The 22,801-nt window shown below is 33.3% G+C and overlaps 1 pseudogene; it reads right to left on the reverse strand.

The window, feature by feature from the left end:
• LOC149536814 (uncharacterized) overlaps positions 1–22,801 on the reverse strand; it is a 94,153-nt pseudogene that overhangs the window by 35,877 nt on the left and 35,475 nt on the right.

A 22,801-nucleotide genomic window follows, 5' to 3' on the forward strand; every position in this document is an offset into this window, starting at 1 on the left:
TTGTCCATGACACCAATCTCTTTCCTAGAAAGAATGCACCTATTGGCTCCTAAATTAATAGCTTTTAATAGCCCAGTGATAAGAACACATACACCTAGGGAAAACTAATTCCCATCTTCAATGTACCTATTCAGACACCAAGGCCAACTATAAGGCTATTTAATCTCCTTCTTCTCTTCAAGCTCTACAATACCTAGCTAGGTAGACCTATCAAAAGATGACATGTGTAATGCTCTAGGAAAGATGAAAAGTCAAAAGGTAGATGGGGTCAGATTTTAAAGGAGGATTGATGGATAAAAACATATAATATTCATCTGATATCTCTAAATCAAAAAGAAGTCAAAGCGGTTATGAGGACCAAAGGGGTGTTTGATTGCTACACAGTTATTAGAAGTATCCATTTTGTGGACTGCAACTAGGTGATTGGCTAAGAATTTGTTAACTCATGCAGTCATGATCCTAACTAAGAAATGAAGAGAATAAGTTGCAACTTGGTGAACATGACTACAAAGTGCATGAAGTCCTTTGATTGTGTAGTCACAAGGTGAGATTGTTCAATGAAATTGATGACTACAACCTTGCAAAGTCTTGAAAGGGCTATAAAGTAATAGGGGTACTCACATGGTTGTAGGGAATTAGTGCTAACCAAAGGTTTGATCAGTGATGGTGTGAAATGCCATTGATCACATATTCACAAGAGTTAAAATATGGTCATGAGAAAAGGTTGCGAAGTAGAAACAAGTTAAAGGATTAGCTACTTTGCATGGTCATAGCCAAGAATAGAGAAAAATCATAAGCTGTGATGAATCAATGATAAAGGTTAGAATGAATTTTTTCACAATGTCATGGGTCAACATGGTCAACAAGGAAAGAAAGTTGCAACATTGCAAAAAAGGTAATGAGGAGACAAGTCTAGCCAATCAGATGTTGACACATAGCTCTCACTAGGAAGTCAGCTAAAGATTTGATCGAGGTGATAGAAAACATTGGTTTTATTTATTTATATTGTAGAGCTTGAGGAAGAAATAGAGACAAGAATGATGATGAGTTACTTGAGCTACATATTTTTTATGGAGATCAAATTTTCAGATGGAGTAGTAGAGAAAATAAGATAAAGTTAGATTCATGGAATGACCACCGAGGAAGAGGTCAATATTTTGAAGGAAGTTGCAAATATAAAGGCTATGCCAGTGGAGGTAGTTAAATAATTTCATGATTAAAGGTAGTAGAGGAAAAAAAAATTGAGGTTGAGGACTTCTACAATAAGTGTCTGTTGCTAGCTTTGCAAATATTTATTTTATTTTATTTGAATATAGAGAATGTTTGTAGTGTAACTTTGTAGAAATATATCAGCATATGTTTTCCAGTTATATTCTAAAATGTGTCCTCTTATCTGTAGTTTGTTACGATCCTTGTCTATATAAGGATTTCTAGGATGAGGAGGAAGGGGTTCTAGTTTCTGTTAAAAAATCCTTTCAATTGTTGTGATACCAATAAGGTTCTAGTTTTTAGGTCGAGAGTCTCCCCACTTGCTGTGATACTAAATGAGGTTTCCAGTCTTTACTACTATGATAACAAGGATGACTCCACTTTTATGACATTGATACCACTATCCTAGACATATTTTCTCTATTATGAGAGCAAAAATATTGTGTTTTTGAATAATTTAAATTATACAGTCATCCATTGTGTATATTTTGATTCTTGCATATATTTGATGTATTGATTTTATGGAAACCAATAAAAAGGATTATTAAAACTTTTAGTATGAAATTCATCTCCATCTTCATAGGTTTGTAAGTTTTGATTGATTTATGCATAAGGTGCTTATTGTCTAGTTGGAGCTTGGCTTTGAAGTTGTATGTCATTACATATTTTTGTTAGACTAACTACCAGCCTTCCCCTTCAGGATTCATGATATGGCTTAACTGCCTCCTCTTTTCTATAAGTCTACTAGTAGCAAATTGGGCATTAATAGGTCAATCTTTTGGTGCAACAACAACCCTATATTGTAACAAGTGGTATCAAAGCTTGGTCATAGGTTCTAATCTCCTTGGGTAACACTAATGGGGAATTGTTGGACTAATCTTTAGCCTTTCCCTTTAGAATTTGTAACATGGCTTAACAACCTCCTATGTTCTATAAGTCTAGTGGTTGTATCAGGCATTAATAGGTCGATATTTTGGTGTAACAACAACCCTATCTTATAACAATTTTTTCTATTCAAGGGCTTGAGTAAATTTCTTGATATGCATTGACAGAATTGTAGGGATCATGGGAGGATCTAATAAGTATGAATCCCATTTTGAAGATATACATCTATTTGCAAGGTGAATGAATGGATCAGATATCTGAGTATATGAGTATATTTTGGATATCCATGTGTATGATTTGACTTAGTTTATACCCAATGGATAACGGATTGATCAGCTATGAGATTGCATGTCTTTGTTGTTCATACCTAGGTTGTGCTAACATATCAACATCATTAATCAAATATCTTTTCTCTTTCATATTGAAGAGCTAAAAAGAGTTACCCTCACTTAGTCTATCAAATTCATGTGTTATGTCATTAGCTATTTCATATCCATGATTATTTGGATAAGAATAGAAGATTAAGGGTTTTTTATATGTTATATAGATTTAGTTATATGCTTTGACATTGGTACCATATAAAGAATCTAAAGTCCACCTGCCTAGGTCTTGTAGAGCCTAAAGAGAAGAAGGAGAGTAAATAGTCTTATAGTTAGCCTTGGTTTCTAAATAGGTACATTGAACATGGGAATTAGCTTCCCCTAGGTGTATGTGTTCTTATCACCGGGTTATTAAAAAAAAATTAATTCAAGAGCCAACAATACCTTTGCTAGTGCTTTTCTTGTCATCAATATTTCCTGCCCAATTTGAGTTAGTAAAAACCTTCAATTAAAATCTATCACTTCTCTTGTAGTATATTCCATAATCTTCAATACCTTTCAAATATCTCATTATCCTTTTTAAAACCATCATGTGGTTCTCTTTAGGATTTTCTAAAAATCTAGCAACAATCCCAACAACATATTGCAATTTTCATATCATGGATCTATATAGGGTTTGGTTGACATAAGTAGAATCACAATTTTTAGGTATCTTATGTCCTATAGACATAGGTGTTCTCACTGATCTTGAATCTTCCATACCAAAAGTCTTCAATATTTCCTTAATGTATTTGGTTTGTGAAATGACAATACCAAACTTCTTTTGGCACACTTGTAAACCAAAAAAGAATTTGATCTCACAAAACATAGACATTTCAAATTCCTTTTTTATTTCATCAACAAATGATTTACATAACACTTCTCTTCCTCTATATATGATATCATTAACAAATCTCTTAGATAATAGTGCTTCATTATTCTTTCCATTTTTCAAGTATAGATTGTTGTTATCATTTGTTCTCTCAAAACCAAATTTCATGAAATAGTTATGTAACTTTTCATACCATGCTCTTGGTGCTTTGTTTAATCCACAAAGATATTTGATTAGTTTGCATACCATGTTCCTCTTGTCTGGATCTACAAATCCTTTAGACTATTCAAGGTATAATTCTTCCTCTAGTATACCTTGTAGAAATGTAGATTTAACATCCATATGATATACCTTAAAGTTATTTTAAGCTGAGTATAGAATAAGAGTTTTGACTCCTTCATGTCTAGCCATAGGAGAAAAAGTTTCTCCATAGTTGACTCCTTGTGCATAACCCTTGCATACCAGTATTTCTTTGTTTCTTGTTACTTTTCCATTTTCATTGAACTTGTTCCTGAAAATCCACTTTTTTCTAATGACATTTTTGTCTTTAGGTCTTGGCACTAAGGTCCAAGTATTTTTCTTCTCAATCTGGTCAATTTCTTTGTTCATAGCATGTGCCCAATCTTCATTATCTAAGGCATATTTTATTGAATGGGGATTGAATTCACATAATAAGCATGTGTCACCTTTGAGTTTTCTCCTTTTCATAAGACTTGATTCAACATCTCCAATTATTTGATCAAGTTTATGATGTCTTCTCACATATTTTTCATAATATAGGTAGCTTTATTGTTGGCTCTTCTCCAAGTTCATCTAGAAAAATAATCTTAGGTTTTCAATTCTTGGCATTCACTATTTGATGGTTAGCATTTCCTATCTATGACTTGATATCTACAATTTTTTGCTTGGCACCCACTCGCTGTTGCTTGACATTTTTTATTTCCACTACATCATTTCCCGTTTGATGGGAACTTGTAGCTTGATTTGTCTATTCATTTTGAATGATGGGAGCATCATCATCCACATAGATGAATGTATTATAGTCTTCAAATCCTTCATTACATAAAGCATCACCTTTTTTTGCAAATTCATCAATTCTCACATTTGCACTTTCCACAACTTTGTTGGTTTTAGAATTTAAACACTCATCTATTCCTTCTATCAGCTAGCCTATTCTAACGAGGCGTCCTTGGTGCTGATATATGTATTTTGATTCCTTTGTCATTGTAGAATGTGTTAAAATCATGTGAAATGAATTCACCACCTTTTTCATATCTCAAACACTTTAGACTCTTCCCTATTTCTTTTTTCACTCTGGCTAAATACTAGTTGAATAAATGAAAGGCATCATATTTAACTTTAAGAAACATTATAGTCATCATTCTAGAGTAGTCATTTACAAATAGAATGAAATATTTATCTCCACAATAACTTTTAACACCAATGGGTCCACATAGGTCAGTATGAACCAACTCCAATATATCACTGGCAGTATATGCTTTACTCTTAAAGCTAGACTTGGTCATCTTTCCTAATTGACACTATTTACACATAGCATTGTCAAGCTTCTTTAGTCTAGGTGATCCTCTTACTTTCTTCATATTACTAATATTCACCAAATTGTCAAAATTTACATGACATAATCTTTTGTGCCATAACCAAACATCTTCTTGTTGTGCAAATATACATGTCTCTTTCAAGAGGTTTAGATAAAATAAGTTAACTCTTGGATGCTCACCAATTCCAATTATCTTACCATCACCATCATGTATCTTGGCCTTTCTATTGTGAAATTCAACTCTAAAACTTGATTTTTTTAGCTATAAAACACTCAACAAATTGTAGTTAAGTCCTTCAACCTAGTAAACATCTTGACATTTTATCTTGTAAGTAAGTTTACTAGTGCCTTTACCTGTTATGACACATGGAATATCATTACCAAATTTAACACATCCACCATTGTAAGGACCAATATCTTCAAATTTGTCTTTATTACTATTCATATGATTGGAACATGTACTGACAATTATCCATCTATCACTTTTGTTCACATAAGAAATTAATTCAGCTTTCTCATCTTTATTGGACTCTTCATTCATAGAAACATAGACAACTTCATCAACAACACTCTTAGATTCATTATTAGTCTTTTCTTCAATAATTTAACAAGATTTCTTACCTTTTTCATCTTTTCTTCTGCTATAGTCTTTGTCATCTTTTCTTCCTTTGTATGTTCTTTCCTTCTTTTCATCTTGATCTTCTCTATCAAGACATCTAGCATCAATATGAAAAACTTTGTTGCATTGAAAAAAAATGATAGGTAATTTACCTTTGTATTTATCTCTTCCTCTTCCAAAGATTTTTTCAACGAGGGCTTCAAACTCATCAATCTCATAATTAGAACTATCTTTTTCATTCTTCACATGTTTTCCTTTCTTCTTAGTAAGAGTTAGTTGTGACTTGAATGAAGATTCAATGGTAGCAAGTGTGTAGTTATCAAAATTTGACATCTCAAAAGTGCTAAGTCTACCAACTACACCTTCTCAGATCAACTTGTTACCTGGTGTGCATCTCAATTCTTGAATTGTAGAGACTCTAATGGCATATATATGGAGTAGAGTCCTCAATACCTTTCTTATCACTATTTCATCTTCAATTGTTCCATTTTGTCCTCGAATAGCATTACCAACCTCTTTAACTCTTGTGCAATATTATACTATGTTCTCACCTTCTGTAATTCTCATATCATCAAATTTACCTCTCAAACTTTCTACTTTGGCACTTAGTACATTTTCATCACTTCCATATATGGTATTCACTCTATCTGACATCTTCTTTGTAGTATTGTAGTTGTTAGGTCATCAAAATTAGCATAGCTTAGGGTTGAGGAAATCTCCAACAATTCTTGGTTGCGATTTAACTTATGTCTCAATTCTTTAGTAGTCACAGGAATAGTTGTTACCTCTAGATATTCATTTCTTAGAAAATTGATAGCAACATCACTAATAATGGATATGTGTAGGTTCATCAAGGTCTTCCATACAAGAAAGTTCTCCTTATCCTACTTGGGTACATATCTCTTGTTCATCATGATCTTTAGCTTTAAGTACCTTCAAAATTTTCTCTATAAACACTTAGCTTTGATATCAATTGTTGGAAATGTTTAGAATAATTGAGGGGGGGGGAGGAGAGATCAGTTACTCTATGTATATATGTATCACTTGAACTATTAAACATTAAACACATCAATGTTTAACTAATCCTACTTAATTTCTTGTTGCTTGATCTATACTATGAAACTATCATAAACTTAACTTGCATTGCATAAAGAAAAAAATCATCACATGTAAAACATTCATAAGACATTCATCACAATTTTGATAACAAGATTATTTGTGGAAACCCATTTTGGGAGAAAACACTAGCAACATGTCACTCTTTTTCATGCTTTTGAGGTGAGCTTGATTAGGAGCCAACCCTATTAAATGATTATGATACACACTGTTAAATCTGACCTAGTTAGAGGATTTAATCACCCCATTAGGAGTGGCCTTGTAAGAGGACTTTCATTATCCCATTTAGAATATTACCTAGTTAAAGGATTTATACAGATTGTTAATTTTTCCATTGATTGTTACGTCAACCTATGTTAAAATTATTTCAATACAAACTATTTACAATGATAGGAAAGAAACCAATAGGTTTTGATCTGTGTGATTACAACTCACATTTTCTAGTTTGAATCTTTGTTTAATCCTTATGTTGGTTCAATAGTAAGCCTTTCATTTTCATCTATGATGTTGATATGCTTGGACACCCTTCAAGAAATTAGTCTACTCTTCTCATCAACACTTAATCCTTCTACCTAGGATTGCTTATCAATAACAATATCACATCTACAAGCTTTCTTTTTTAGCTTCACAGTCACACTCTTATGTGCTTCTGATCAACCTTTCTTTGTATATGAAATTTCATATATACATTGGATGGGCTCAGCTAGGCTTGATTGGAAATGGCACAAAAGGTTTGGTTCAATATCCCTTTAATAAGGTAATTTGTGCTTTACCATTTTCTACATCTACCATAGATCTTAGTGTTTATAATCAACTTCAACTCAATTCAATATATCTATACAACTTCTTGATCATCCTTTGGAAACTTCTTTAGAATCCTTCTATTAGGTATTTACCTAATTGAAATCTTGAATTTAATGATCCAATTCCTTAATCTAATCTTCAACACATTTCACATCTCCCAAGAAATCAACTGAGTCAACTTGATCTTATGATTTCTTTGAATTGATCATTTACTATCACTTAATAGTCACTAAATTCTAACACTCAGTCACTTATTAAGCTTTCTAGCTTGGCATCAACTAACTTTCTTAGTTGATGCTAATGATCGGTCAACATTGGATTTTCTAAGCACTAACTTTGTCTCAATTGACACTAGCATTATTCAACTCTCCTTAGTAATTTACTCTTTTCGTTGGCTTGGCTTGGCTTGGCTTTCTTGACATAAACAATTACTTTTCCTTATCAGAGTCTATCTAATCCAATATCCATTGTAACTTCCTTTTCTTAAATTCAACATTTTCTCTAAGTAATATAGTTATGGGTAACTCTAAAATCCTCTTCATCAATCAAATATATATGACATTTAGATTAGGTAGCAATATGTCTCATCCATAGATTTGACATCATTGACAAAACAACAATTGTTCCAATTGTAAGTTTCGAACACAATCTGCATCCACTTATTGTAATTGTAAGAAGGTCCTATGTACTGCATCAATTAAACAACTTTATTATAATTAAACTTTATGCCATCCATGGAAAATAGGACAAAACCATGTATGAAGATGGAGCTATGCGATATATCCTTTTGTTAATAGAAAAATCAGTGTTAACTAGATTTAGTTCCTTGGGTACCCATTCTTTCTAAACATGTGTGTACTTTAAGGGAACCTTTATATCACCTTTGGTCTCATTATCATAAGAACACTAACCCCCTCACCCCCCACCTCCAAAAAAAGAATTTTTTAATTAATTTTTCTTCTAATCTTTTGACCTCTAGTTGATCTCCCTATTTAAGACCTAGATGTCTCACTTTTGTCTTCTATTCCTATATTTTCCTCACTTGAGGAAGATAGATCAAATAATTACCTATTTGATGATACCTACATTCCATCAAATGAGAGACATAGTAGGACTAAAGTTAATGTGGACAATAAAGAGCTGACACACAAAAAATAAATATTATCTATAGGGTTTATTGACTTATACTTGTCAATCCATGTCACTGTGCATGATCCTAGTCAAAGATGTTAAATTTCTTGCATATGTAAATATGTTATCTTAAGTTAGCCAAAAGTTACATGATATGTATACAAAAAATTACATAGAAGACAAAAATTACATGATGCATTCATCTAAATCATTGCATATTTTTTAATTCCTCACCTCTATTTTCTGTTTGGTACCTATGAAAAATCATTGTATATACTCCATGACATTAGAGTTCAACACATAATAACTTAGTTATAAAAACATACAAGTCAAACAAATCTCTATGAATAAACCAATACCTCATATGTGATATTGATCATACTTTGACATACATTACATTGATCATCCTCTTCATCCATGTAATCATTGTGACTATCATCATCATCACCTTCATCGTACTTGTCCCATTCATCATCATCATCATCATGACCAACACCACCATCATATTCATCCCCATCATCATCCTCTTCATTACCATTACCATGACCATCATCATTATGACCATTATCACCTTGATCATCAACATCTTCATCACCATCATCATCAAGATCACCAAGATCATTGTTAGCTTCTTCTTCTTCATCTTCATTATGTAACAGTCATTCATGATCATCATTTACTTGATCTTTTGATTCTTTAGTATCTTCTTCTTCCATCAAATATTACTTTACTAGCCTTCCTCTTGAATTATTTCTAATGACAAATGACCAACTCAATTTATGTAGAATGCCAAAGTAAAACACTTGCTCACATTAGCTTGGAAGAATATATGGCTCATCACCAACTAGCTCAAATGACCTTTTATTAATCATTATAAATTCACTATTATGTTCAATAACAATCCTATCAGGATTATTTTGATTCAGCCATAGCTTGTACTATTTGATGACTAATCGATCTAATTTGAATGAGTTAAAGTGATATTCAAGTATATCATCTAGAATTCCATAATATAAATTTTTATATTTTCAAAGATGTATGCTATTTCTAGATGAAATATTAGTAACCTCAAAGATTGCACTTATCCCTGAATCATAAGTTTTCTTTATTTCATCTAACGTTTTAATGCAAAATTATGGCCATGGTAGTACATAGCTTTATGGTGTTTGATTTGCAATGGTTCAAACATGTCAAGATTATTTTTATTTATCCACGAGTTGATATTAAACTTATGGGTCATGATTAGTAATCTTATACATACCTTTCTACCTCTTAAACTATATGCTAGATCAAGTACCATTGGTGTAACATTGGGATCACGATGATGATGAGCTTCTTTAACCAATGATGCAACACCATCCTATGTTAATGAGTGACAATTTTCTTGAGATTTATGAATCTATACCATCATCCAATCAAGATTTTTTGCAATATACAAATGTAGTGCATCCCACTCATGATCAACTATAAAGAAAATAAATAGACCACTTAGAGACAAATTATATTGAAGATTTATAAGAATTATTAAACTATAATAACATCTTATAATTACCTCTCACTTTCTTCAATCTACCTTTCCCCATCAAGTACCCCTTTTCAAATTTGTTAATAGAGTTGGGATCCCAAATGCAATCTACATGGATATTTGCTACAAAATTGGGAAGATATTTATGAATGTACACCATGGTCTGGTATACCATATATCCCTCCACCATAGAACCCTCAGGACATGCTCTTTGTCATACCAAACCCTTCAAAAATTTCAGGTGCCTCTCAACCATTTACATTGACCCAGTTTGTATAGGCCCATACAATTCAATCTCCTCAACTTGATGTATGAGGTAGTGCTCTTGACCATTGAAAAAAGTTGAAGGTAGACATTTTTACATTTCACACATAAGCTAGGGATTTTTTCTCTTCTAATATTTTATATCTTTTTTTAATCAATTTTTTTAGATGATAACCACCTAAAAGAGATTCAACATGCAAGAACATATAAATGAGATTTTAGAAAGAATATATAATATATTACATAAAAAGTAAAGCAAGTCATAAAAATAATATCTATGTAACAAATCTAAGAAATAACACTTCTAACCTCAAGTATTTTTCAAGATTATATAAAACTTATTTAACACTGTTGTCAAATTAATGTCAGAGGGATAGAGTTAGGACACTACGATAATTAAAAAATGATCTTTTCAATATATTATAAAATAATACAATAAAAAGTACATACAATTTTACAAATATATTGTAAATAAAGAACATGACTTACCTTGACAAAGGTATGCCAATCATGTGTTTTCAACCCTAACCCAAAATCACCTTTCTTTGATACAAGATTGCTTATATTTGCACCAAATCTTGGAATTTTTTTTTTTTTTTTAATGACTTCTTTTAGTGCATAACTTTTCTACTATATTAATAACCAAGGAAGGACACTCTTATTTATGCAGTCTCCATTGCTATTTGATTCCATAAAAAATTTAGTGCATGATTGGATTCATGAATGTCATTACCTTCCATCCAATATTTTCCATAGTTTCTCTATTACATTCTTTATAATATGAGTAACATCAAACAAATACACACTTGGGAGATCCTTGTAGTATGATCACCTATTAAATTGACTAGGATAAATTTTTATTCCTCCAGGAAGTTGGTCATTGAATAATTGATGACCTTCATGAGCATCAATTACATGATTACTAAATAAAAGACAATATCAAAATATAAATTTCAAACAAAAATCATTAGATGGAATGGCATTACTTCAACGATTTAGTTTATTATATTACAACTTCCATAGATGAGGTTTCATTCTTCATGGCCTTGATGTTGTCTATTCTTTCCCATTAAAATGATGTTTTCTGATAATTTGATACTTATGATTATCGTGGAGAAAGTGTCTAAACTCATCGAACACCTGCTTTCCTAAACTTCTTGAATGATGAGATTTTATCTTTGGACCACAAACTAGACATGTGAATTTTTCCTTTGTCTGAAGGCCTAACAGATCATGCACAATTATCCTACATAACTTAAACATACAACAATAATTTGTAAGAACTATAACATACAAAAAATATGTGACCTTAACAATATAACATACCACAAAAATGAGTTACCCCAAGGGCATCATGTATTGTCCATACAAGCATTGCATGAAATTGAAATCATCTTTGTCCTATTGGTCTAGATATGTCATACATAGTCATCCCATTCAATAAATTTAATAACTCATCAATAAAGGGGCTCAATATACACATTCATATCTTTAACTTGGTACTTACCTAGTTCAATGAACAAAAACATTACATAATTATTATGCCCATTTTGATGCGGTGTTTATAAATTAATTTAGATAGCTATTAAATGAAAAAATACTTGGTAAATCATTGATGTAGGAGCATCTTGCATTAAAAAAAAAAAAGGAAAAAAAAATAGAAGGAAAAAAAATTGGAGAGAGAAAGTGACAAAAATGAAAGGAAAAATAATAGAAAACTAGAAAAAATAGAAAAAAAGGAGAAAAGAGGAATTTCTATTTTTGAAGTCCATGGGTGGTGTAAATATAAAAATAAATAAACATGGTTGTCATTTTATTTATTGATGTGTGTAGGTGGCATCTTAGAAGTTTGTGGACATTTTCTTAAATCATGCATTTAATATTTGTTGGGCCACATGAGGGTGCTTAGTTGTATTTGGGTAGGAATTAAATATTTTTTATAAGGTAGTTGCATTTACCTTTTATCTCACATTGGTTGTGTTTGTAATATCTTGGGTGGTAAGTGCCTATTTAAGCAAGGCATATGAGCATTTTTAATCAAGCTTCAAGGTGCGATCTTTTCTTAGTAGAAGCTTGGAGAGAAGAAGGAAGTAGAGGGGCAAGTTTTCTTGAGTCTATGGATAGAGCACTGAATGTGAGGCAGTTTACAATAGGGTTATAGTGGAGTTGGCAGTTTGTGAGAGGAGCTAGTGGCTATGTTTTAGAAACAAGGGGGTTTCTTGGTGGGCTTGCAAACACAAGTTTATATTTTTCTTTGATGTTTCTACCAAAGTGTGGATCTGGACTAGCTAGTGTTTGGGTTGGATCTTGGGAGTCTTGTAGAACTATTATTGTAATTGCTATTGTATTTGGTCATAATGGGGAAGGATTTACAACCTGACACATTGAATGTGAACAATTATTTTATGAATAAAGAGTTGTGATTTGGTATCAGATCTTGCATTGTCATTGTGTTTCCACTGTGTGGTTATTTCCTAGGGGTTAGTACATCTCCTTTGGAGATTCTCTTGCCTTGCACTGCATCAATCATTAACAACATTATGTGCTCCCTCTTTATGGACATCCAAGGAGAAATATTATTGTTAATAACAAAAATTGGCTACATTTAATAAATAGATCTCATAGCTCCAAATGGATTGACACTGTCTACTACCAATTGTTGGAATTACTTTAGAATAAATGAGAGAGGGGGAGGAGGTAAATCAATTATCCAAAATTCAAATATATAAACAAAACTCAGTGAACCCATAAAAAATTCATAGCTATGCATGCATCCATTGTGTATTTACTAAAACTTGTATGTTACTTTCAAATCAATTTGATGAAATGTAAAGAATGAAGCACAACACATTCATCAACACACTTGACACAATAATTTACATGGAAACCCAATTTGGAAAAAACCACTAGTAACATGCTACTCATTTTCACTCTTCTAAAGTGATGCCCTGTGAAAGGCCAACCTTGTTAAAGATTACAACACACATTGTGTAATGAGACCTAGTTAAGGGATTTCAATCACTCTGTTAAAAGTGAGTCTTGGTAGAGGACTTTAGGCCATTCACTTGGAATGCCACCTGGTTAAGGGATTTTCTAATAACTATTAGGTCAAACTCAATCCAAAGGATTTGTCCTAGACTAATACAACTGTTAGAGAGTAGTAGAAGATCTTTGATATGATACAACTTACAACTTGTCTTGTAGATTATAGATCCTTGTTCAGTCCTTAATTCTACTTGGTCTTCATAATTTTCAGCTCTGAAAGCTTGTTCACCGTTCAAGCATTCATCTTCTTAAGCCTTCTTGCTTTACATGCCATTATAGACTCTTCTCTTGGGTCACTTGATGAAGCAAAATCTTTAATTCCTTCTCCTCCTTAGGTTCTCACACACGACACCAACCTATTTTATTCATGACCAAACATTCCTATATAGGAAATTAGAATATTTTCCCACTCATTATCCATCATCCAAAGTAGGGGTTTTTCATAGATTAGGTAGGATACAATGTATCTACCCCATATCTTGTCTTTTCTAGAAAATTCTCATAGAATCCATTTGAATTTGCCTAAAATGGTTTACATCAAATTCTATGCCACTAGCTCATCTGTAATGCCCTACCCGGAGATCCTTGGAACAAGGATGAAATACAAGCCAGAATATTTTTTTTTAAATGTGTAAATACACATGTCAACAACATACATGAATCACAAAGATTGCAATGGAAGACTAAACCACCATCCCAACAACCAATGAATCTTTAAACACCACTACTAACCAAAAATATCAAAAATGAAAGATGCAAAATTGAATTTGAATCAAACACATTTCAAATTCAAAATGCGGCACCATAGGGTTAAAGAACATAGAAGAGGGTATCTGAATCAACCTCCAAAAAGTTTGGATCAAAGTGAAAAGTGTCTGCTGCCCACTCACACAGGTTTTTACAAAACCCAGGTAATACTTTAATATAGCACTAAAAAGTATCGTGCAACATTCCTAAAGAAGGAGGGTGACACTTTCAGGGATTGGGTGATGCTTCTCTCAAAGGTGTGCTATACTTTAAGGATATCTTATGACATTTCTTACAAGCAAGTGCAATACTAGAAAGTATTGCGTGATATTTCTCCAAGAGGCATGCGATAGAATTAGGGGATGCACAACATAATTTCTATGGGCATGCGATACATTTTTGTGTCACAAAATACTAATAAATGGTCACCCAGGGAACACAAAAAGACACTTAAGGACAAACAACAAACAAAAACTAAGTTTAGAACCTCCACATCAGGGAGTATCAAATCCACATTTTGAGGTGAGAACACTCAAACCGAATAAGGAAAAATGAAAAGAACAACATCTAACCATTTAATAGATAAGAGTAAAAGTCCAAAAGGAACATCATAGTGAACTAAAGCAACATCACAATAACTGAAATAACATTGCAATGTACAAAATAACCAAACTAAGCATGTGGTTCCTCCCAATCATCAATGGCATCATAAGGCCATTGTGGGCCCTAGCCATCCCCCGCATGTAACATCCCAAGCCACCGATTAGATTTTTGGTACTATCATAATAGGGATGTCGCTACTAAAATATGCTAAAATAAAAAGTATAAGGAAATCTAACATGCTAATAGTAAAGCAGAAGATAATCCTATGAAGTAGATAACATCACCTACCACATGCTAATCATCATAATAAGGAATGTGTTAAAACTAACATCATCTAAACATGATAAACAACATCCCAATGAAAGCATAAATCACAAGGAGCATACTCTATAAACTAAAGTACAAAGTGAACACATCTAGCAATGGTCGCACTAGGATACAAGATCATCTCTATACATTGGTCCCTAGTAGTGGTGTGAGTAACTATGCCTCCCAACCACATGGTACTCATAGGTCCACACCCATCATGCTGATGGAGACAATGATCCAACCACAAACACGCAAAACAACATCCATGGCTAACACACATGCCAAGCAATATGATGACTGATTCCAAAACAAAGACAATGCATAAACTACAGGTCCTGGTCAAACATCTCAATGGGTTACTGTGTAGGGGCTGACATCATGGAGAGTTGCTTGGCATCGACAAGCCCAAGCTTGGATCGTGCAAATTTAGCATCCCTCAATAGAATGCCTCGGCACAAGCATTTTATTATCTTTAGTTTTATTACCACCCAATATTTTCTTTAGTTATCACTTAATTAAAGCTCCCTTTGCCATACCTATGGTGTCATGATCACCAGGCTGCGAGATAGAAGTCCCTTCCATACACTACCCTACCCTACCTATGCTCATCCAATGATGAGTGCTTGTAGGCATGTAAATTCTCAAACCAACCCAAATGATCACAACTTTTGGAAGTACTATGAAAGATCAGGCCCTGTAGGTCACTTGATAGTTGTACATGTGTGTGGTTCACCACCATCATGAAGATCATACACAAGGACTAGATGACAACAAAAAGAAGATAGTCAATCAACCAAAAATATATTTGGGAGGACGGATGCTACATGCATCCCAATGCAAAACCAAAATGCAATAAAGGTTTGACTGAAATCCAAATGGATTGTCCAAGCCCGCATCCAATCTCATGCCAAGAAAACCCAAGAAAACAAGGTGGCACGTAAAATGAGGTAAAATTCCCAAATTTTGGAAAAATTCCAAAATTAAAACCCATTTGGACCATGGGTGCAAAATTAGTGAAATCCAAAAATAAATGAAATTAAGCACCATATGCAAAAATGGCTATCATAACGACTCAAAACCCCAAACCCACATTTCAAAAATAGGGAAAACGTTCATACCTAACCAACCAGGTAGAAGTAGCAAATAGAAACAGGGGGAAACACTAGTTCTCAACCTCCTAACAAATTGCTGCAAGAATTGGAAGTAGAAATGAAGTGAAAACAATAAAACAAGAAAGCCCTATCTAACAAAAAAGGGGCAAAAAATGTAACTCGCTCAATAAAATAAATCACCTACCAAATCTACTAAAAATAACGAAAAAGAAAAAAACTCCCTGAGCCAAATCCAATGAGACCAACCTCATGAAGATCCCACACTCATAGCTCACAAAATGAACAAAAAAAGAATCCTTCATAAGAAGATTTCAGAAATGGCTCTCAAATTTCCAATTCTAAAAAGTGAGAAGTGAATAATGAATTCAATTTTCCAATACTTATTCACTTTTCAAGTGAATAGTCGATTATGGCAAATAGCCAGCTAGAGTGGCTAAACTTTGAATTGACCCAAACAAAAATACATTATTATCTATCATGAAAATTCACCTAAGGAAAAGATGTGAGAAATTAAATCTGGAAAGATTTAAAACCCAAAAACCCAAAGTCACAAAAAATAACTTAACTCTTTTGTGATAAATATGAACTTCTAAATGCATAGACATGCTCATTGGTCTAGTCACATAATGCAGATGAGTTTAGATTTACTAATCACTGAAAGCTTTAGATTAAAACAACTTAAAATAAGGATATGTCGACCACATAGGATGACATTTGTAAAATATGAATGTTTGAATCACTAACTTCATGTGCCACTACCAGGGATATAATTTCTACACACTAAAAGCACATGATCAAATGCAATTGCATATAATATAATAGCCAAAGCAATTAATGCATTAAATACCTAACTAATCCATTTACACCACTCATGTTTGCAGTAAATGTAAAGATACATGAACGAAGTAAATCACCATAGCATAAAATCCATCACATAACATAATCAACAAATATGTCCAATAAACCATAAACCAAATATCATCATAGATCTACTATCATCTCAAAATAGCATCAACATGCAAATATGATAAATTGAACAACATAACAATATAACATCTATGATACTGAATCAAATTATAACATTCAACCCTCAGGTCATCATAAGGTTCAAAACAAGAGTATCAAGTATCTCTCAAATCAAAATAGACAAGGTACAGATTGCAAATACAAGAGGCACTACATCCTCCCTCACTAGCATAGGCTTACTCCTGGAAGCCAGTAAAAAGATAGGGGTACAATCCCCTTAGTCGTGAAGCATCCTCCAAGGTTATAGAGTTCTCATCACTCATGTCCCATTGGACCACTACCTGCTCTATGTCTTGACTTCACAAGGTTAGCCTCCAATGTTGTAGCATACAAATGGGCTCCAAAGTAAGTTACATGTTCGCTACCTAAAAAGCATCCCAATCAAGAACATGGGTCACATCTGGAATATATTGTCACAAAATAGAAACATGAAAAAATCATGGATGCGTGATAGGCTAGGTGGAAACACTAGTTGATAAGAAACATGACCAATTTTCTTGAGAACCTCAAAAGGTTCGAGAAAATTTGGTGCCAACTTAGAGCCTTTCCCATAATGGATGGGGCTTTTCCTTAGACACACTCTTAAAAATGCCCTGTCACCAACAAAAAAGTGATGATCCAACCTATGGGCATCTGCATACTTCTTATGCTTTTCTTGAGCAATAACCAAATGCTCCCTAATGCGCACAACTTGCTACTCCATATCCTAAAGCATCTTTGGACCCAAAAGAACTCAATCCTCTAAAAAATCCCAACTCAAAGGGGTACAACATGGTCTACTGTATAAGGCTTGAAAAGGTGACATGCAAAGAGAACTATGATACCTGTTGCTGTATACAAACTCAACAAGGTACAAATAGTCCTCCCACTTCACTTGCCTATCCATAACATATATGTGAAGCATATCCTCTAGAACCTGATTCACTCTCTCAATCTGACCATCGATTTTTGGGTGATAGGCCAAACTAAAATTGAGTTACACACCCAAAGCATGCTGGAGAGACATCCACAATATAGAAGTAAACACTAGAACTCTATCTAAAATAATCCAATGAGGAACCCATGCAAATGAACAATATCTACCAAGAAAACATATTATATAGAAGAAGCTATGTAGGATGCTCTTATAGGTGAAAAATGTGCTACCTTGGACAACTTGTCTATGGTCACCATGATACAATCATGTCTCCATGATGACATAGGCAACCCTGTGATAAAATCAATAGATATTGTATCTACCTTCCACTCTAGAATGGTATGTAGCTACAAAAGACCTACTGGATGCTGATGCTTTACCTTCACTCTTTGGCATTAAAGGCATCTAGCAACAAAATCAACAACATCGTGCCTCATCCCTACCCAAAAGTACAATCATTTGAGATCAGCATGCATCTTCTTAAGACCGAGATGTGTAGAATACAGTGAATGATGTGCTTCACACAAAACCAAGGTATAAAGATCACCCATTGTAGGTACATAGATATGCCCCATGTGGCACAGTAGTCAATCAGACTCAAGTACATAACCTAAAATATCCCCTCAAGGGTACGTCTGGACTCGATCTCCACCTTGACCTCCTGATACCAAGTGTCACTAGGCAATGCCTCCAAGATGCAGCCTCACAAATCCACTCCCAGTGACATCATTGATACCTCATGTTGCCTTCTACTCAAAGCATCCATGACAACATTCTTCTTCCCTTTAATGTAATGAACATCAAAGTCATACTTTCACAAGAACTCCATCCAACGATGTTGTTGTGCATTGAAGTCCACTTGCCCACTTGTGTCATCAACACACTAGACCACCTTTTGATGGAAATCAATATTTTCCTGATGAGCGGCTAACCAATCCATGCCCAACATAATGTCATACAATCCTAGAGGTAGAATGCATAAATCCACTATGGTGGTGAAGATTCCCAAATTCAAACTATAACCTCTAATCAATGAGTCAACAACCACCTTAGAACCGATGGCTAACTTAACCTACCACCTGTCAACCTGATGCATTGCCAGTAGCCCACATTGTTGATGAACATCTTATTCAATCTAACTAGGTTAACATAGTAAGGAAATACCAAAAAAAAAATTGTATTGAAATTTCTCCCTATATCAAAAACTTCCATCTTCTGATTAGGTTACAAAGTTGTTTCTCATAACTCCCTCTAAGTTCTTTCTTGTATCTCCCTCTTACTAGGTAGATTACGATTTCTCCCTTTAATATCAGTCTTGTGCATCTTTTTTGACAATAATCTCTTGCATTTTCTCCCTCAACATTTATAAGGAATATCTTCCTGTATGATTACACTTTCTTTGTTTGATGTACTTTCTCTCTTTCTGATCAGAAAATCTCCTCCTCTTTGATAGTTTCAATTTTCTTTCTCCCTCTCTATTTAGGCATCTCTTGATCAGTAAAACTCTCCCTCATTGACAACAATTCCAAAGACATATACCAAAAAATTGTCATCTTAAAGAATGTAGATATAAGCTTTTATAGTTTCTTTAGTTTCTCCCTCTGTGACCTTGCTTGTGACTAATTTGAAATTTTGGCTCTATAATTACCTTAGGAAGCTCCTAAACTACGATCCTCTACATCAACGTGTATTATATGAACATCAGCTTGTTTAATGCAGGGCACTCCTTTTGTTTCTCAAATAGACTTTGATAGGGGTATCACCCCTATTTTACCTCTTAGATACTCATAAGCATCCCTAGGTAATGGTTTTATGAAGATATTAGCAATTTAATCCTTTGAGTTAACATATTCCATCGTCACCTCTTTGTCTTGAACTAAATCTCTCAATTAATGATACCTGATTACAATGTTCTTTTTCTTTTTGTGCATTACTGAATTCTTTGATATATTGATAGCACTTGAACTATCATAATAAAGTATCACTGGTTCTATGATTTCTTCCTTCATTCCTTTAAGTAGCTATTTGATCCATACAATGTTTGTGCAGTTTACAACAATAATAACATATTCTACTTCAGCAGTAGATTGTGAAGTACAACTTTGTTTCTTGTCTATCCATGTAACTAGTCTCTTACCTAAGAAAAATGCTCCTCCACTAGTGATTTTTGTATCATCAACATTTCCAACCCAATCAACATCAGTGTAGGCTTTCAATTCAAACTTTTCATTTTTCTTGTAGTATAGACCAAACTCTTCTATTCCTTTTAGATATCTCATTATCCTCTACATGGCCATTAAGTTATTGTGCCTAGAGTTAGCAAAAATTATTTAAAATATCCCTATAGATAATGCAATATTAGGTTTGCTATGTACTACATATTGCAATTTTCCAATCATAGACCTGTACAATGTTTGATTCACCTTAGCTAAATCATCATTCTTTGACAACTTGTGCCCTGTCACCATAGGTGTACTTAAAGGTTTGGAATCTTCTAGTCCAAAAGTTTTAAATATTTCTTTGACATACTTTGAATGAGTGATGTATATACCATACTTCATTTGATATACTTGCAATCTCACAAAAAAATTGATTTCTTCGAACATAGATATTTCAAATTCTTGCTTCATTTGATTTGCAAAATCCTTACATAAAGCATCTTGTCCTTCAAATATGATGTCATCAACAGATATTTCAGTTAGCAAAATACCTTTTCCTTTTTTTGTCTTTATGTATAGATTGTTGTTATCATCAGTCCTTTCAAATCTAATCTTCACAAGATAAGTATGAAGTCTCTCATACCATGCTCTTGGTGCTTGCTTCAATCCATATAGGGATTTGTGCAGTCTACATACCATGTTCTTATTGTTATCATCAATAAATCCTTCTAGTTTTTCTATGTAGACTTCCTCTTCTAGTATGCCATTTAGAAATGTAGATTTAATATCCATCTGATAAACATTGAGACCTTTGTATGCAACATACGCAAGTATAGGTCTTACTCCTTCCAATCTAGCAACAGGAGAAAATGTCTCCCCATAGTCAATTTCTTCTTCTTGTGCATATCCCTTGCAAACTAATCTTGCTTTTTTTCTTGTGACTTCACCATTTTCATCTAGCTTGTTTTTGAATACCCATTTGGTGCCAATCACATTTTAATCTTTTGGTTTGGCAACTAGTCTCCATGTTTTTTTTTCTTCTCTATCTCTTAAATACCATCTTCAAATGATTTGATCAGTATAATGATGTCTTTTGACATATTTAGACAATCTTGTCTCAACTCTTGTTTCTACATTTTGTCTTTCAACTTCAATATCACTGTGTACATCTTTGTCAAGTATCTCAACATCTCTTTCATGTGTACTAATCTCAAAGTCAGAATATGCATCTTCTTCACTCTTTAACTTAGCATTTGAATGCAACTCAGTTCCTGAATGTAAGTTGACATTTACAGGATGTGACTTGGCAGTTACTGATACTTGTTGTTGGTTTGTAACTTGATTTACAACATCTTCTATAGCAGACATTCCTTCATAAAAGTATACACAAGATCTATATTCATCTGCTTCTTTCATAGGTTCAACTTCATGTACCTCTATATATTCATCAAAATTCACATTTGCACTTTCCACAATTTTGTTACTATTAGTATTTAAACACTTATAAGCTTTAATTCTTGTGGAGTATCCAAGGAATATACCTTCTTCACTTTTTGCATCAAGCTTTCCATTCCTAACATCTTTAATAATGTAACACTTGCCTCCAAATACCTTAAGTATTTTACATTTTTTGGATATCCATTCCATAGTTCAAAAATGAATGCCTTTCTTGATTTGCACATAATTTAAGGTATATATAGTAGTACTTACAACTTCTCTCTAGCATTTTAGAGCAAGATTCTAATCCATCATAAGTGTTCTGGCATAGTCCGTTATAATCCTATTTCTCCTTTCAACAATCCCATCTTGTGGAGGGGTCCTAGGGGCTGATGTCTATCTTTTGATTCCTTAGTCATTATAGAAAATCTCAAACTCATTTGAGAGAATTCTACTCCTCTATTTGATCTCAAGCATTTTAGACTTTTACCTATTTCTTTCTCAACTCTTTCCAAGTACTACTTAAACATTTGAAAAGCATCATATTTTTGTTTTAAAAAAAATAACTATCATCATCCTAGAGTAATCATCAAAAAATAGCATTATGTACTTATCTCCTCTATAGCTTTGCACTTTAATTAGTCCACACAAGTTAGTATGAACAATCTCTATTATTTTGTTAGAGGTATAAGCTTTACTCTTAAGTCTTGACTTTGTCATTTTGCCTAGTTGACATTGTTTGCACACTACATTATCAAGTTTCTTCAACTTGGGAAAACCTCTAAATTTCTTCATGTTACTAATACTAATCAAGTTATCAAAATTAACATGATACAATGTCTTGTGCTAAAGCCATACATCATCAGATTTTGCAAAAAAACAAGTAACATCTATTAGATACAATTGTTTAATTGTGTATTGTCTTTGATGTCACACAAATGTCATATCAGTCATCAGATAGTGCCTATTGAACTCAGAAAGTTAGCAAAGCAAAGGATAGTGTCTACCAAGCTCAGAAGGTCAACAAGGCAATAGACAGTGTCTATCGAGCCCAAAAGGTTAGTGAAGATAGCTTGCATTGTCTACCGACTAGATAGCTGGTTACAGAGCCTTCAAGGTAATCAAAGAAATTTAGTTCTTACTAA

The sequence above is a fragment of the Cupressus sempervirens genome, chromosome 10 (assembly GCF_028749045.1).
Source record: "Cupressus sempervirens isolate cs-2001-9-10 chromosome 10, ASM2874904v1, whole genome shotgun sequence".
NCBI classification, from domain to species: domain Eukaryota; kingdom Viridiplantae; phylum Streptophyta; class Pinopsida; order Cupressales; family Cupressaceae; genus Cupressus; species Cupressus sempervirens.